General features: G+C 35.9%; 1 long non-coding RNA gene across 1 annotated transcript; it reads right to left on the bottom strand.

Moving 5' to 3' along the window:
- Positions 1 to 16,945: 16,945 nt before the first annotated feature.
- On the bottom strand, positions 16,946 to 18,357 carry LOC112791274 (uncharacterized). The gene is made up of 4 exons (XR_011880313.1): positions 17,922 to 18,357; positions 17,662 to 17,817; positions 17,391 to 17,578; positions 16,946 to 17,286 (listed from the first exon to the last, which is right to left on the bottom strand). It is a non-coding gene; the product is annotated as an uncharacterized lncRNA (long non-coding RNA).
- Positions 18,358 to 18,778: the final 421 nt, after the last annotated feature.

The raw sequence follows: 18,778 nt of genomic DNA, 5'->3' as shown, positions 1-18,778 counted from the left end.
AGCTTTCTGGGGCATGTAAGATTTTATAGGAGGTTTATAAAGGATTTTTCAAAAATCGCCAAACCTTTGAGTAATCTGCTAGCTGCTGACACGCCATTTATCTTTGATAAAGAGTGTCTGCAGGCATTTGAAACTCTGAAAGCTAAGCTGGTCACAGCACCAGTCATCTCTGCACCAGACTGGACATTACCATTTGAATTAATGTATGATGCCAGTGACCATGCCATTGGTGCAGTGTTGGGACAAAGGCATGACAAGTTTTTGCACGTCATTTATTATGCCAGTCGTGTTCTAAATGACACACAGAAGAACTACACAACCACAGAAAAAGAGTTACTTGTAGTGGTTTACGCCATTGACAAGTTCAGATCTTATTTAGTAGGATCAAAAGTGATTGTGTACACTGACCATGCTGCTCTTAAATATCCACTCACAAAGCAGGATTCAAAACCCAGACTCATAAGATGGGTGTTACTTCTGCAAGAGTTTGATATAGAAATTAGAGACAGAAAAGGGACAGAGAATCAAGTAGCAGATCACTTGTCCCGAATAGAACCAGTAGAAGGGGCGTCCCTCCCTCTTACTGAGATCTCTGAAAGCTTTCCAGATGAGCAACTCTTTGCCATTCAGGAAGTGTCATGGTTTGCAGACATTGCAAACTACAAGGTAGTAAGATTCATACCCAAAGAGTACAGTAGGCAGCAAACAAAGATTGATCACGGATGCAAAGTACTATCTTTGGGATGAACCATATCTTTTCAAGAGATGTGCAGATGGAGTAATCCGTAGATGTGTGCCTAAAGAAGAAGCACAGAAGATCCTCTGGCACTGCCATGGATCACAGTATGGAGGACATTTTGGAAGTGAGCGAACAACCACAAGAGTCCTTCAATGTGGCTTCTACTGGCCTACTCTCTATAAAGACTCCCGAGTGTTTGTACTCAATTGTGACATTTGCCAAAGATCTGGCAATCTGACTCATAGTTATGCCATGCCTCAACAAGGGATCTTGGAGATTGAGTTGTTTGATGTATGGGGTATTGACTTCATGGGGCCATTTCCACCATCATACTCAAACACTTATATTCTGGTGGCAGTGGATTATGTATCCAAATGGGTAGAAGCTATAGCAACACCCACTAATGATACAAAGACAGTGTTGAAATTCCTCCAGAAACACATCTTCAGTAGATTTGGTACCCCTAGAGTATTAATTAGTGATGGGGGCACTCATTTCTGCAATAAATAGCTTTACTCTGCTTTGGTTCGATACGGAGTTAGCCACAGGGTGGCCACTCCATATCATCCACAGACAAATGGGCAAGCTGAAGTCTCTAATAGAGAACTTAAAAGAATCCTGGAACGGACTGTGATTAACCGTAGAAGGGATTGGGCAAGAAGCTTGGATGATGCTCTGTGGGCATACAGAACAGCATTCAAGACCCCTATAGGGACCTCTGCATACCAGCTTGTGTATGGAAAAGCATGTCACTTGCCAGTGGAACTGGAACATAAGGCCTACTGGACAACCAGATTCCTAAACCTTGATGCCAAATTAGCTGGAGAAAAACGATTGCTCCAGTTAAATGAGCTAGAGGAATTTAGACTCAATGCTTTCGAGAATGCAAAAATTTACAAAGAGAAAGCAAAAAGATAGCATGATAAGAAATTGTCATCCAGAGTCTTTGAGCCAGGGCAGAAAGTTCTGCTATTTAATTCTAGGCTCAGATTATTCCCCGAAAAATTGAAATCCCAGTGGAGAGGACCATATGTGATTACAAGTGTGTCACCATATGGATACGTAGAGCTCCAGGATAATGATTCTAACAAAAAGTTCATTGTTAATGGATAGAGAGTCAAACATTATCTTGAAAGCAATTTTGAGCAAGATTGCTCAAAACTGAGACTTAACTAAAGCTCAGTAATATTCCAGCTAAAGACAATAAAGAAGCGCTTGCTGGGAGGCAACCCAGCCATTTACAAAGCTTATTTGTTAATTAATTAATTTTTACAGGTATATGTAAAGTATCTTCAAGGTAAAATAGCAACTGCTTAAGTTCACAGAGTTATAGAAAGAATCAGAGGATAAAACAGCAAAAAAAGGAAGCTCACTGGTGCGAAAAAGCCAGTAAAAGCTGTTTTGGGCGTTGAACGCCCAAAAGAAGCACCTACTGGGCGTTCAACGCCAATAAGGATAGCCATCTGGGCGTTAAACACCAGAAAGGAGCATCTTCTGGGCGTTGAACGCCAGAAAGAAGCACCTTCTGGGCGTTCAATGCCAGATTTGCAGCGTCTTGGGCGTTCAGAAAAATGCCCACTGACAAAGGAGTTCCTGGCGTTCAACGCCAGAAAGAAGCAACAGCTGGGCGTTGAACACCCAGGAGAAGCTGCACATGGGCGTTAAACGCCCAAAACATGCAGCGTTTGGGCGTTTAACGCCCATGTGCAGCTTCTCCTGGGCGTTCAACGCCCAGCTGCAGCGTTTGGGCGTTTAACGCCAGGATGGTGGGGAGGAGGTAAATTCGTTTTTACTTCACAAAATTTTTAATTTTCTATATTTCAATTTATGATTTCTTGCATAAACATGTTCCAAACTATCATTCTTCAATTCCAAAAAAAAAAAATTTAATCCTAATTTCTAAAAACCCTAATTTCTAAAATCTCTTTTTCAAAAATATCAAATATATCTTAATGCATAAACACAAATCTTTTTCCAATCCAATCCAACTCTTTTCAAAACACAATTATCTTTTAAAATCTTTTTCAAATATTCAGATTTATCTTTTTCAAATATCAATCACAACTTTTTAATTTTAAATTATATCTTTTTCTTATTTATCTTTTATAAATCATATCTTCTATCTTATCTTTTTAATATTTTCGAAAACCCACCCCCTCCCTTTAAAATCCACATTCGGCCTCCTTCCTCTCATCCACCATTCGACATTAGCTCTCCTTATATCCCTCTTCTTTCTCTTCTTTTGCTTGAGGACAAGCAAACCTCTAAGTTTGGTGTGTTCATCTGTGATCACAAAAACATACTCACTTAGATCATGGCTTCTAAAGGAAAACAATCCACTCCAAGAGGCAAGAAAGAGAGTATTCCAAAACCACTTTGGAATCAAGGGAAGTTCTTAACCAAAGAACATTCAGACCATTACTACAAAATAATGGGTCTAAGATCAATGATCCCGGAAGTCAAGTTTGATCTGAAAGAAGATGAATATCCGGAGATCCAAGAGCAAATTCGAAACAAGAACTGGGAAATCCTAGCTAATCCTGAAACAAAAGTAGGAAGGAATATGGTTAGGAGTTCTATGCTAATTTGTGGCAAACAGACAAGCAGAGAATATTTGGAACTGCCCTCTATGACTATCAGACCTTGGTAAGAGGAAAGATTGTTCACATCCACCCTGACAAAATCAGGGAGATCTTTAAGCTGCCTCAGCTGAAAGATGACCCAGACTCTTTTAATAGGAGAATGATGAGAACAAACAAGGGCCTGGATAAGATTCTAGAGGATATATGCATCCCTGGAGCCAGGTGGACCACCAGCACCACTGGCATCCCAATTCAACTCAAGAGAGAAGATTTCAAACCAGTCGCCAGAGGCTGGCTGGACTTCATTGGGCGTTCTATATTGCCCACTAGCAACCGTTCTGAAGTCACTGCATCATGTTGGGAAGAGAAGTAGAAGTTCATCAACTAATCTCGTGTGAACTTTACAAAATAGCAAACAAGAACTCCAAAGATGCCAAATTGGCTTATCCAAGCTTAATTTCTATGCTCTGCAAAGATGCTGGAGTGAGGATGGGAATAACTGAGTATATCTCAGTTGAGCGGCCAATTACTAAAATATCAATGGAAAAACAACAGTTGCAGGATGACCCCATCAAGAGGAGAGCACAGGAATTTCTCCCAGAAATCTTTCAATTTGAATACTGGGAGCACCTTGAGGCATCTGTTTCCAAGTTGCAAGAAGCTATGGACCAAATAAAGGAATAACAGAATAATCAAAATAGCATGTTTTGCAAATTGCTTAGGGAACAAGAGGAGAAAGGGCGTGACTTGAGGGAACTGAAGCGTCAGAAATTAATTCTTGAAGGACCAAGCACCCCACAGACTAGAGGAACATCCACTTCCCAAAATACAGGTTGTTGAGTTCTAATTTTAGCTTTAACTCTGTGATATTTGTTACTATAGGAATTTATCTTAGAAGTTATATAAGAGCAGTGGTAATTAGTATATCTATTTTGACTTTATTTTCAATTAAGTTATAATTTATTTTTCTCATCATCATCAAACATGAATAAAATAGTAGATTTTTAGAATAAAGAGGTAATTTATATCTTTCGAGTTCTTAATAAGAAAAATTATAATTAATTATATGTGGTGGCAATACTTTTTGTCTTCTGAATGAATGCTTGAACAGTGCATATTTTTTATCTTGAATTTTATGAATGTTAAAATTATTGGCTCTTGAAAGAATGAGGAACACGAGAAATATTATTGCTGATCTGAAAAATCATGAATTTAATTCTTGAAGCAAGAAAAAGCAGTGAAAAAAAAAGAAAAAAATTACAAGGAATCATTGAATCAAGAAAAAGAAAAAAAACCAATAGCCCTTAAAACCAAAAGGCAAGGGTAAAAAGGATCCAAGGCTTTGAGCATCAGTGGATAGGAGGGCCCAAGGAAGTAAATCCTAGCCTAAGCGGCTAAATCAAGCTGTCCCTAACCATGTGCTTGTGGCATGCAGGTCCAAGTGAAAAGCTTGAGACTGAATGGTTAAAGTCGTGATCCAAGGCAAAAGAGTGTGCTTAACAACTCTGGACACCTCTAATTGGGGACTTTAGCAAAGCTAAGTCACAATCTGAAAAGTTTCACCCAATTATGTGTCTGTGGCATTTATGTATCCGGTAGTAATACTAGAAAACAAAGTGCTTAGGGCCACAACCAAGACTCATAAAGTAGCTGTGTTCAAGAATCAACATACTAAACTAAGAGAATCAATAATACTATCTGAATTCTGATTCCTATGGATGCCAATCATTCTGAATTTCAAAGGATAAAGTGAGATGCCAAAATTGTTCAGAAACAAAAAACTACTAGCCCCGCTCATCTAAATTAGAATCTGAGCTTCACTTAAAACTCTGAGATATTATTGCTTCTTAATTTCTTTTTATCCTATTTAATTTATCTAGTTGCTTGGGGACAAGCAACAGTTTAAGTTTGGCATTGTGATGAGCAGATATTTTATACGCTTTTTGGGGGTAATTTCATGTAGATTTTAACATGTTTCAATTAGTTTTTAATAGAATTTTATTAGTTTTTCAGCAAAAATCATACTTCTGGACTTTATTATGAGTTTTTGTATTTTTCTGTGATTTCATGTATTTTCTGGCTGAAATTGAGGGAGCTGAGCAAAAATCTAATTTAGGCTGAAAAAGGACTGCTGATGCTGTTGGATTCTGACCTCCCTGCACTTGGAATGAGTTTTTTGGAGCTACAAGAGTCCAATTGGCACGCTCTCAATTGGGTTGGAAAGTAGACATCTAGGGCTTTCCAGTAATATATAATAGTCCATACTTTTCGCGAAGATAGATAACGTAAACTGGCGTTCAACGCCGGTTCCATGTTGCAGTCTGGCGTCCAGCGCCAGAAACAGGTTACAAGTTGGAGTTCAACGCCAAAAACACGTTGCAACCTGGCGTTCAACTCCAGAAACAGCCTAGGCATATGAGAAGCTTAAGTCTCAGCCCCAGCACACACCAAGTGGGCCCCAAAAGTGGATTTTTGCACCAATTATTTGAGTTTACTCATTTTCTGTAAACCTAGGTTACTAGTTTAGTATTTAAACAACTTTTAGAGACTTATTTTGTATCTCATGACATTTTTAGATATGAATTTTATACTCTTTGACGGCATGAGTCTCTAAACTCCATTGTTGGGGGTGAGGAGCTCTGCAGCGTCTCGATGAATTAATGCAATTATTTCTGTTTTTCCATTCAAACATGCGTGTTCCTATCTAAGATGTTCATTCGCGCTTAACTATGGAGAAGGTGGTGATCTGTGACACTCATCACCTTCCTCAATCCATGAACGTGTGTCTAACAACCACCTCCATTCTACATCAGATTGAATGAGTATCTCTTAGATTCCTTAATCAGAATCTTCGTGGTATAAGCTAGAATTGATGGCGGCATTCATGAGAATCTGGAAAGTCTAAACCTTGTCTGTGGTATTCCGAGTAGGATTCTGGGATTGGATGACTGTGACGAGCTTCAAACTTGTAAAAGTGTGATTGCAATTTCGTGCACCAGTGCCCAACATTCGCGAGTTTGAAGCTCGTCAGTCATCCCATCCCAGATCCTACTCGGAATACCACAGACAAGGTTTAGACTTTTCGGATCTCAGGAATGCTACCAATTGGTTCTAGCCTATACCACGAAGGTTCTAATCTCACGGACTCGGTCCGTAGATCAGAGACCCAAGAGATTATACTCCAGCTGTCATCCAATGACTACATTGAACATCATGTAGACCGCTTGTGGTTGTCAGGCACGCGGATCTTGGCTAAGCGAGTAACGAAGATAATGGGGGATTGTCATGGGTCACCCTTTTATTCTGACTTAACTGAATTAAGTATGAGAGTATATCTTGGAGAAGAGGTAAGCGTGAATTGGAAGAAAAACAATAGTACCTGTATTAATTCATGAAGAACAGCAGAGCTCCGCACCTTAATATATGAGTTGTAGAAACTCAACCGTTGGAAAATACATAAGAGAGAAAGGTCTAGGCATGGCCAAATGTGAAAAATATGGCATAAGATCCCCGATACAATAGTAAAAAGTGCTATTTATACTAAACTAGTTACTAGTGTTTACAGAAAATAAGTAACTAAGTGCAGATAGTGCAGAAATCCACTATCGGGGCCCACTTGGTGTGTGTTTGGGCTGAGCTTTGAAGCTTTCACGTGTATAGGACATTCTTGGAGTTAAACGCCAGCTTGGATGCCAGTTTGGGCGTTTAACTCCAGTTCTGGTGCCAGTTTTGGCGTTTAACGCCAGAAAAGGGGTCTCTGGTGGGTATTTGGACGCCAGTTTGGGCCATCAAATCTCGGACAAAGTATGGACTATTATACATTGCTGAAAAGCCCAAGATGTTTACTTTCCAATGCAATTGAGACCGTGCCAATTGGGCTTCTTTAGCTCCAGAAAATCTACTTCGAGTGCAGGAGGGTCAGAATCCAACAGCATCTGCAGTCCTTTCTCAACCTCTGAATCAGACTTTTGCTCAGGTCCCTCAATTTCAGCCAGAAAATACCTAAAATTATATAAAAACACAAAAACTCATAGTAACGTCCAGAAATGTGATTTTTGCATAAAAACTAATAAAAATATACTAAAAAGTAACTAAAACATACTAAAAACTAAGTAAAAATAATGCCAAAAAGCGTATAAATTATCCGCTCATCAACCTTCCAGGATTATCTTCCAAAGTCTGTAATCTAATGATTGAACAAATATCTTCGTTCTTTCTTTCCAGTAACTGTAGTTCTTTCCGTTGAAGAATGGGGATCTGTTGCTTGACTGCCACTTTGTCGGAGTATATGCAACCAAATTTGAGCCACTGTTAGCTGCCATTAGGATCTTTTCTCCAAGCTGCAAAACTTGATCTCTTTGAGACCAAACTCTGATACCAATTGATGGTAATCAGTGGCTAAGAGAAGGGGGGTTGAATCTTAGTCCCTTTTTTGAAAATCACTTTTTGCCTTTTAAGATAGCTTCAGGAGATATTTTTACTTTATGTCTCATAACAAGTCAGGAGACATTTTCTTTTTGTCTTGTAACTGATTAGGAGATATTTTTCAATTTTGTCTCCTACGCAACAAAAATAGAGATGGAGTAGAAGAGATAGAAAGAGAGAATCACACCTAGAAGTATCCTGGTTCAGCAACTAAGTGCAATGCAGCTTACATCTAGTCTCTATCACAACAGTGACAGAATTTCACTATAATCAACAGATTACATACACCAATTCTTCCCTAGGAACTACCCATTCCTATCTAGGATAAGTCTAGATTCTATCCCCAAAACTGAATTTGACTTGGTCACCTACCAAACTTTTAACCGCAAAGTGCTAACCCAATTTGTAAGGGAATTCTCACAGGATCATGAAACACAACACAGATGTACAAAGGAACTCTTAGACATCTATGGCTTTTTCTTTAATTTTGCTCTTTCTGTCTTTTTCATCTCACTGGATTTTTCTTACAAACCTCATTCTGTTTGCCTTTTACCATGAGACTCAGACAAACAAAACTAAAGAAAAGAATACAAAATAAAACCCATTGAAGGAGAAGAACTCTGTTAGCTTCGGGTAGCTATGAGAACTCTATGCTTACTCTCCTTGTCTCAATCCTAGGTCGTTCACCCTTATTATAGAAGGGAAAGCTTCCAAGGTTGAAACTGGTTTAACCAAGCCACCAACATCTTCTCCAGTACAAAGCCGGTTCGGATAGAGAGAAGAGAGAGGGAAACCGAAAGCAAATCAACATGCATGTACCTCTCTCTCATCCCTTCTCATCAAGCTTCATCAACCTGAGCTTTTCATCTTGACTTTGGCCCCAAGAATGAATTCTGACCCTTAATGAACCTCTGATCCTTGACAGCTTCTTTCTTTCCATATTTGCTTCTTCCTCCACGTAGCTCTAGAAGCTACTTTCTGTCTTGGATGAACAAAAATGGAAACGAGCTTTACCCACTGAGATCTTCCTCTCTAACCGAGACCGATCCTTTACATTTTTAGCATGAAGATCTTGAAACTTCTTCTTCACATCTTGCCTTTAATAGCAAAAATCTTAGCCACATTATGCCTCGGATCTTCCTTTTGCAAAGGCCATCATCAACCTAGCCTTTTGCTTCTTCGTAGCTTTACTGTAATTTCTCTAATAACTTCTATCTTCTTCTTTCTTGTTGACATGACCGAAACAAAGAGAGAGAGGAGAGAGAAGATCAAAGCTTTCAAAGTACAATTAAATGAAATTGAAATCCCACTCAAATTACTCAAGGAGTGGGTAACGTGTGGAGCCTTCAATGCAATTAACTCAATTTAATTTTCTCTTTTAGTTACCAAGGCTTGAGCTTTATTTAATTAAATTTTGAATTCCATAATCATGAAAGTAGGTAACCAAATAGTGCATGCTCCACTTCTTTCTTATTCTTTCAATTTCGGACCCATGATGATGTTGGGTCAGGACAATATTAACTTGGGCTTTGTATTAGTTTCCTAGTCCAGTTAGCTTTGCTGAGCCTTAAAACCATTCAGTCATTTGTAAAAAATTTTCTTTATCCAAGGCTGCTAATTATTTGGACTAAAAAGTATTTTTGACCCATTAATAAAAAATTTGCACACTAACAAACTTATCATACAAACAATTTTTTTAATTAATAATGTTTGATCATCAGCATATTTCAAGTATGTCAAACTCAACAATTTTTAATCTATATTTATTAATTAAAAAATACTAATAATAAAAATATATTAATAAACTTTTAAATTAGTATTTGAATAATAAATCAAGATTGAGATTTTAAATTATAAAAATTGAATTTCATTAAACATGTATTAATGTATTATTATTCTTGTTATAGTGTTAAAAAAAATATTAGATCAGACCTAATATAATTTAATATATGACAATTCAATACATTATTATGTGTTGTCTTAATTTTTTCTTTTTTCCTTCTCTAGTATTGTATTATTCTTTTTTTTAAGATATATCTTTTTTTTATCAAAGATAGGAGACTCAAACCCGCAACCTCTTAATTGAGTATGGGGAGACTATGCCATTTGAGTTATAACTCATTGGCTTAAAATACATCTTCTTTCTCTTCAAGTTAAGATTCATGTTATATATGTTTGTCATAAAAAAAATTAATCTCATTTACATCATTTATTCCTTTTTTATTTTTTTCGATTCTTACTCTACTTATTTTTCATACTCTTGTTCCATTTTGTTGCTGCCACATCTGAGTTGGTCCATTTCGTAGGCGCTACTAATGGTGTTCCCCATTTCGCGTCTGCTATCCTTGGAGTGAATGGTCAAATTTTTATTCTGCCGTGTTGTTAGATATTTAAATCAACTTGCACTAAGCACCACCATTGGAATTATCATGAATTAGCTAGAGTTGTATGGATATGAGAATCAAGAAACAACTAGAATACATGAGTCCAAATATATATATGCTGGAAAGTTTGAAAAGTCAAAAGATTAGAGTTCAAATTGAAGAAGACACATGCAAGTGGTATTTCCACAAGCTTCCTGCCGCCAATACTTAAGGATAGTTTATTATGTTAGAAAGTGTTTTTGTATTATAAAACCACCGCCTATAAACATCTATAAATAGGTAGAATCGGTATCATAGTTGTTATGTGTGTGTTCCTTGAAATCAAATTATGATTATGAGAAGTATTTTGTTCCATGAGTATCATGAGTGTTAGTGAATCTAAGAAATTAAAAACATGATAGTGTTATTTATGTGAGTAAGGGATCTTGGGGCCAATTAAGTTGTGTGTATTTTACTTTCGTTTGGTATCAGAGCTGGTTAACCCATCGCCTGGTATTTGAGAGTTTGTGAGGTGTGGGAGAATTCTCACCTAGTTTTTTGTTCATAGAGTCGGTATGACAAACACCTTTAATATTGTGTGGTCTGGTCCCAAGTTAGATGGAAAACTTGATATAGTTACTGGGAGACTTTAATGTCTACCCATTTGAAGGCCCAGAACCTATGGAATTTCATTGAACCAGGTTTGCAAGAAGGAGCAAATGCTGCCCAACAGAGGAGAGATCAATTGGCGCTATCTCAAATTCATCAAGGAGTAAATTATACGGTGTTTGGAAAAATAGCAAATGCCAAAAGTGTAAAAGAAGCATGGAACACGTTAAAGCTATCATACAAAGGCGTAGATAAAGCTCAAAAAGCAAAGCTATAGTCTTTGAGAAAAGAATATGAAAGGTACGAGATGTCTAGCTCAAAAACTGTTGAGCAATATTTTACTCGTGTTACAGATCTTGTCAACAAAATGAGAGTTTATGGAGAAGATATGTCCGATAGCAAAGTGGTGGAGAAAATTCTTCGCACCATGCGGATGAAGTATGACCATGTGGTGACTACGATACTAGAGTCCCACGATATGGACACCATGACGATTGCAGAGTTGCAAGAAATCATGGAAAGCCACATCAGCATAATATTGGAGAAGTCAGAAAAATCAACTGAGGAAGCACTGAAAAGTCGAGTGAATTTAAACAATGTTGCAGAATCAAGTCATACACAAGTAGGATGAGGTCGTGGTTTTAATTTTCAAAGTAGAGGCAGAGGAAGTTTCAGAGGTAGAGGTCGTGGCAATTACAATCAAAGAAGTTATAATAATTTTACATCACCTAATCAAGGAAGAGGTGGAACGAATTTCAGGCCTGTCAACCGAGGAAGAGGTCGAGGCAATTTTTATCAAGAAAGAACTAATTTCAACTGCTTTCATTGTGGAAAGTATGGACATAAAGCAGCAGATTGCAGATTTAAAATGGTGAATAATAATCAAGCACACGTTGCAGAAAATCAGCATCAAAATATTGATGATAATCCGGGTACTCAAACTTTGTTTTTTACAAGTAATTCATGTGCTGAAGATGAAAATATATGGTACTTGGATAATGCTTGCAGTAATCATATGTCTGGTAGAAAGGAGTTATTTTCTTCTCTAGATGATTCAGTTAAACTATGATTAAAGTTTGGTAATAGTACAAAGATCCCTATTGAAGGAAAATGGCACATACCAATTAGATTGAAGAATTGTTCTCTGAGTTATATTTCTGGTGTTTTCTATGCTCCTGAACTTGATTACAATTTACTGAGTATGAGACAATTATCTGAGAAGGGATATAAGATGATAACTTATCATGGATATTGCACTGTGTTTGACAACAATGGAAGGTTCATAGATAAAGCAAAAATGACTTCAAGCAGAATGTTTCCATTAAAAATTCAACATGTTAATCCCTCTTGCATGAGTTCTATGATACTTGATGATAATTGGTTGTGGCATATGCGGTTAGGGCACTTTCATTTTTCTGGCCTAAGCTACCTGTCAAGAAAAGGACTTGTTTCTGATCTACCACGGATTCATATTTCTAATTGTGTTTGTGAGATTTATCAACTGGGAAAGAAGCACAGAGATCCATTCCCTACAGGAAAGTCATGGAGAGCTAGAAGATTACTTGAAATTGTGCATTCAGATCTCTGTTCTGTAGAAATTCCAAGTAACGGTGGTAGCAGGTACTTTATCACTTTTATTGATGATTTTAGTAGATATACATCGGTATACTTTCTGAAGCAAAAATCAGAAGCATGTGATGTCTTTCAGACATTCAAGGCGTTTGTCGAAAAACAAAGTGGTTGTAAAATCAAAATTCTCAAAACAGACAGAGGAACAAAATATCTTGCGTGTTCAGAATACTTTAAGCAACACGGAATTCAATACCAACTAACAACTAGATACACTCCTCAACAAAATGGAGTTGCTGAAAGAAAGAATAGAATCATCATGGATATGGTCAGATGCATGCTCAAGTCAAAATAAATGCCTAAAGAGTTTTGGGCAGAAGCAGTCGCAACAGCAGTTCATATTTTAAACAGGTGTCCAACAAAAATTGTTCATGATAAAACTCCAGAGGAAGCTTGGAGTGGAAAGCGGCCTTCCATTAATCATTTTAGAGTCTTTGGGTGTATTGCTTATGCCCACGTACCAGATCAATTAAGGAAGAAGTTGGATGACAAAGGCGAGAAGTGTATTTTTATTGGCTATAGCACAGATTCACAAGCATACAAGCTATACAATCCAGAAACAAAGAAAGTGATCATCAGTAGAGACGTGACGTTTGACGAGAAAGACATGTGGGATTGGAACACAAAGACAGAAAAGCAACAGACTATAATTCCAAATACATGTGATGAAGTAGAAGAAAGGCAACCTGACACAACCGAACAACCAGAATCATCTAGAAGACCTCAAAGAGAGCAGAGACTACCTGCTAGATTAGCAGATTATGAAGTTGGCAATGACAAAGATCCGTCTGATGAAGAAATCATAAATTTTGCTCTATTTTCAGATTGTGAGCCGTTGAACTTTGAATAAGCCTCTAAAGACAACAATTGGAAGAAAGCAATGGATGAGGAGATACATGCCATTGAGAAGAATGACACATGGGAGCTGACAGATTTACCAACAGATAAAAAGCCGATTGGAATAAAGTGGGTTTACAAGACTAAGTACAAACCCAATGGTGAAGTTGATCGTTTCAAAGCAAGATTAGTTGCAAAAGGATACAAACAAAAGCCAGGTATTGACTACTTTGAAGTATTTGCTCCTGTTGCTAGATAAGACATTATTCGTATGATTATTTCACTCTCAGCTCAAAATAAGTGGAAGATACATCAAATGGATGTTAAGTCTGTATTTCTAAATGGCACTTTAGAAGAAGAAGTGTATGTCGAGCAACCTGCAGGATATGAAGTTCTTGGAAAAGAAGATAAAGTTTATAAATTGAAGAAAGCTTTGTACGGGTTAAAGCAAGCACCAAGAGCATGGTACAAGAAGATTGATTCTTATTTCATTGAGAATGATTTTAGAAGATGTCCGTTTGAGCATACTCTTTATATCAAGTTCGTTGAATCTGGAGATATCTTGATCGTGTGTCTTTATGTTGATGATTTGATCTTTACTAGGAACAATTTGAAGATAATTACAGAATTCAGGGAGGCTATGATAAAACACTTTGAAATGACAGATATGGGCTTGATGTCTTATTTTCTTGGCATTGAAGTGGTTCAAAGAGATGATAGTATTTTCATTTCTCAGAACAAATATGCAAATGATATTTTGAAGAAATTCCAGATGGAACATTCAAAGCCAATTCCTACTCCAGTCGAAGAGAAGTTCAAGTTGTTGAGAGAAGATAAAGGAAGAACAGTAAATTCTACATATTACAAAAGCTTAATTGGAAGTCTAAGGTACTTGACTGCGACTAGACCAGATATTGTGTTTGGAGTTGGTTTGCTTAGCAAATTCATGGAGGAGCCTTGTACCAACCATTTGCAAGCGGCAAAACGGATTCTTCGATATATCAAAGATACTTTAAATGATGGTATTTATTATGAAAATACTACTGAAGTGAATCTTGTCGGTTACACTGATAGTGATTGGGCTGGAGATATAGAAACAAGAAAAAACACTTCAGGATTTGTATTTCATCTTGGTTCTGGTACAATTTCATGGTCTTCAAAGAAACAACCAGTAGTTGCTCTCTCTACAGCAGAAGCATAATCTATAGTGGCAGCAAGTTGTGCAACGCAAACAGTTTAGCTTAGAAGAATTATTGAGGAATTAAACGAAAAACAAAGTACTCCAACAACAATATTTTGCGATAACAAGTCAGCTATTGCACTTTGCAAAAATCTAGTATTTCATGGAAGATCGAAGCATATTGATATTCGGATTCATAAAATCAGAGAGTTAGTGAATGAAAAAGAAGTTGTGATCGAGTACTGTCCAACTGAAGAACAAGTTGCAGATATATTTACAAAGCCATTAAAAACCGAGTTATTTTACAAGTTGAAGAAAATGCTTAGAATGATAAACTCTACAAGCTTGATTTAAGGGAGGTCATGTTAGATATTTAAATCAACTTGCACTAAGCACCGCCATTGGAATTATCATGAATTAGCTAGAGTTGCATGGATATGAGAATCAAGAAACAACTAGAATACATGAGTCCAAGTATATATATGCTGAAAAGTTTGAAAAGTCAAAAGATTAGAGTTCAAATTGAAGAAGGCACATGCAAGTGGTATTTTCACAAGCCGCCAATACTTAAGGATAGTTTATTATGTTAGAAAGTGCTTTTGTATTATAAAACCACCGCCTATAAACATCTATAAATAGGTGGAATCGGTATCATAGTTGTGATGTGTGTGTTCTTTGAAATCAAATTATGATTATGAGAAGTATTTTGTTCCATAAGTATCATGAGTGTTAGTGAATTTAAGAAATTGAAAATATAATAGTGTTATTTATGTGAATAAGGGATCTTGGGACCAACTAAGTTGGGGATATTTTACTTTCACATGTCAATTTTAATTTGCTAGCGCCATGCTTGAATTGAAGGCATAACTCATTTTATGTGTGTTGCAACTAAAATAAAAATGCATATTTTAATAGCAGTTTTCATTCCAATGTATTTAGAAAATTAATCTATTTTTTAATTTATTTATTTAAATAAAAAATTCGGGATGGTTTCAGCAAGTTAACCTTGAGTGCAAGAGAAAAGTTTACACATGACACACATGCACAGTCACATACATTCTCCACAAAACGTCATCAACGTTTTCATCAAAACATCATTGACATTTTCAACAAAAAGTCATTGCCATTTTCCTCTATATGGTATTGATGAATTGCAGCGGTTATGCTTTTTCCCACAATGGCGCAATACACGCTTGATGGGTAAATTTTAGGTCTAACGCCACATTGAATTTACTATTATAAAGAATTCGATTTATGTCTTTTATTGAATAATAAAATAAAATATTATTTTAATTTTCAACATTTAGTTAAATTTTAATTTAATTTTTAATACTTTAAATGTTTTATTTTTATCTTAAAAAATTTTAAACAAATTTAATGGTATTCTATCGTTAAATTTGACATTAATACTTAATAGAATGAGTGACGTAAACGTTAATAACATTGTTAATTAAGTTATATCTTTTTTTATGTATGAAAAAATATAACCAAAATCTTCTTGTAAGATTTATTCTTCTTAATTTTTTTTTACAAAACTTCAAATCTTAACAATTAATCGTCAACGCTTCAAAATCAAAGAAAAAATTTTTTTATATTAGTGATCGTTGGTGGATCAATTTTACTTACATATTGAAATTGAATACTATTGACTATCTAATATTCAAACTGTTTGTGTCAAATTTAATGGTAAGACAATATTGAACTCGCTAAAAACTTTTTAAGACTAAAATAAGACGTTTTAAATTTTTTGGATTAAAATAAGACGTTTAAAATATTAGAGACCAAATTAAAATTCAACCTAAATGTTATGACCAAAATTATACTTTACCCTAAATAATAATATAGACTAATTTATCTAATTTTTTTTTGTTAAAATTTGACTGAGAATTAATTTGTCTAATAAACTAAAAAGTTAAGGATATATCTGATAATTAAAATTTATTGAGAATTAAATTGTTTAACTAAATTTTTAGGAAGCAGTTTGAATTATTAGTGAAAAAATAATCAATTTAATATCATCTTGCATGGAAAGTAAATAAAGGGCCCGTAAATAAATCACACCTAAAAGAAAATTTTAATTAAAAAATTTAGGATTTTGGGTTTGAGTTGTTATTTTCTATTTTTATATTTAATATTTTTTAATTTTAAAATTTTGTAAAAGAACAGTAAAAATAATTAAATAATATTTTTTTTTATAATTTAGCCTTCTAGTTTTGTTTTTTCACAAAATAATAAAATTAAGAATGCATATCAAAGAAACCGTAAATTTCTTTGGACATGTGTGTATAATTATTAATTACATGTATCTGTTATTTTTCACATACGAGGCGCATTTATTCCTATAAAATACAAGTACATGAATTAGGTTTTTCTAAAAAAATTGACGTCAATAATTTACTCTTTAACGTAAACATTAGACTCTAAAAATACTTATTACATCGGTTTAGTACATAAAAGAAAAATTATATATGACGTCATTGTGTTTTTTAAAAGTATATATGACAATTTTTTAAAAAAATAAATAATTCACATAGTTCTTTTGAAGATATAAGAGTAAATAGTGATTTAAACACCCAACAAATTTCAATTTTAATAAAATGTTACTCAAAAGATACTAATAAGTAATAACAAAATGACGTCCAAAAAATATAGGGTTTTTGATAAAATATCCCAAACATTTTGTCAATAGTTATTTATTCAGCGAACTGTTAAATTTTAATGTTACTAAACTACTCTCGTCCGCTAACATCATCAGCACTGTCATTACTATCACGGCATGGCCCCTACCCCATTCCATTCCTTTGTGCCCTCCTATTTCTCTATCATTGCCCCAGTTCGTCACCCAGGCTCACCCACCGGCATCATCAATCATCACCGCTATCACTCTAGCTCCACCCCTAACGCCTTTATCACCACCATATACTGAAAATCATCATCAACGACAACAATAGATCGAAAAACATAAATTGAGAATAAGAAATAAATTGAAATTCAGAGAGAGTGTGTATTGAGTAGGAGACTTTTACCGGTCCCATTTGCACTTGACCAAACATAGGGCAAATTTATCTAGCTTCATACTTTTTTTTTTGTCAGATAGCCTCATATTTGAAGCTGTGCATCCAAGTGGAAACAAGCAGCAATGGAAGGACCTTAAAATCCATTTAAATAAATGATACGATCAATGGCCCATCTCATAGTGGGCCGAACCAAGAACCTAAGATTGAGGAAAGAATTGGGTCAAGCAATCAAAATGAGATCCAACACAAAAGAGTGAGAAGGCCTCTAACAATAACTAACATGGAGTCATGGATGAGGGTCTGTTCTTTAACCATCGCAAGTTGGCATAGATGGATGAGGATCTGTGTTTCTTAATCATCTCTTTTGGGTTCAATACTCACTGAAGAATGAGAATAGAGCTTGCTTACTTGGGAGGATCGCCTACTTTGTGTGCCTCTACAATACCCGAGGGATTAGTCATTTGGCTTCTGACCTAATGGATACCTGGTGCAAACCAAAAATAAAAAAACTAACATGGAGTCATGGATGATGGAGATTACCATGCATGAAATGGGTGCGCAGTAGAGAAATAATTCTCAAAGTTAGTTACATAACAGAATTTGGAGTATGAAGAGGAGAGTAGAATGCCAAGATGGAGTGAAGTGAGGTGTGTAATTGATTTGGTAATTGAGTGGAGTTTCTTTCCTGGCTCAAATAGAGAGAATTGGCATTGCTTTGTTCCTTTCTTCTGTGATAGATATTCTTTTACTCGCTATTCTTTTATTGATTTTCGCATACTTGATTGTGTTGTTCACTCTAGTATGGAATGTGTTGTTATTGTTACATTTGAGGTGCCAATTGAACCAAGGATTAGGGTGATGTCATTCCATTTGGTGGGAGCTGCTTATCAATAGTATCACTGGGAGGTGAACAACATCCAATACATGTGGGAGTCTTTGATTTGGAAAGAATGGTACGACGGAAGAATAGGGTCTCACGGATAAGTGGAGTTCATCATCTTTTAATTTGTTGCTTTTTTTTTTTTCGATAGATTGGACAACCCAATCTTAGATTACACACTCACACACCACACACCCACCCACACATGATATTCTCTTTTTGATCAAGTTTGCACTACATGAGACTAGAATCCAAAATCTCTTTATAATAAAGAGGAGTATATGCCACTTGAGTTAAGGTTCATTAGCCTTTTAGTTTGTTGCTAAGCTCCAGGAACATTTAAAATGTGAATTACTTTTGGCCCAGCCCACTTGTTATGTCCAAACAGTATCTATAGCAAGGTTACATGAACAAAAACCACTGCCACCTTGGGCCTCAGTAGACACAGACCGGCCCAGTATTCGAGTCCGAACCGCTTCGGCCGTAACCGAACCTTGAACCTAGTTCCCCACTCCAC

This window comes from Arachis hypogaea, chromosome 3 (assembly GCF_003086295.3).
Source record: "Arachis hypogaea cultivar Tifrunner chromosome 3, arahy.Tifrunner.gnm2.J5K5, whole genome shotgun sequence".
NCBI lineage: Eukaryota > Viridiplantae > Streptophyta > Magnoliopsida > Fabales > Fabaceae > Arachis > Arachis hypogaea.
This window is presented reverse-complemented; position numbering and strand designations above follow the sequence as displayed.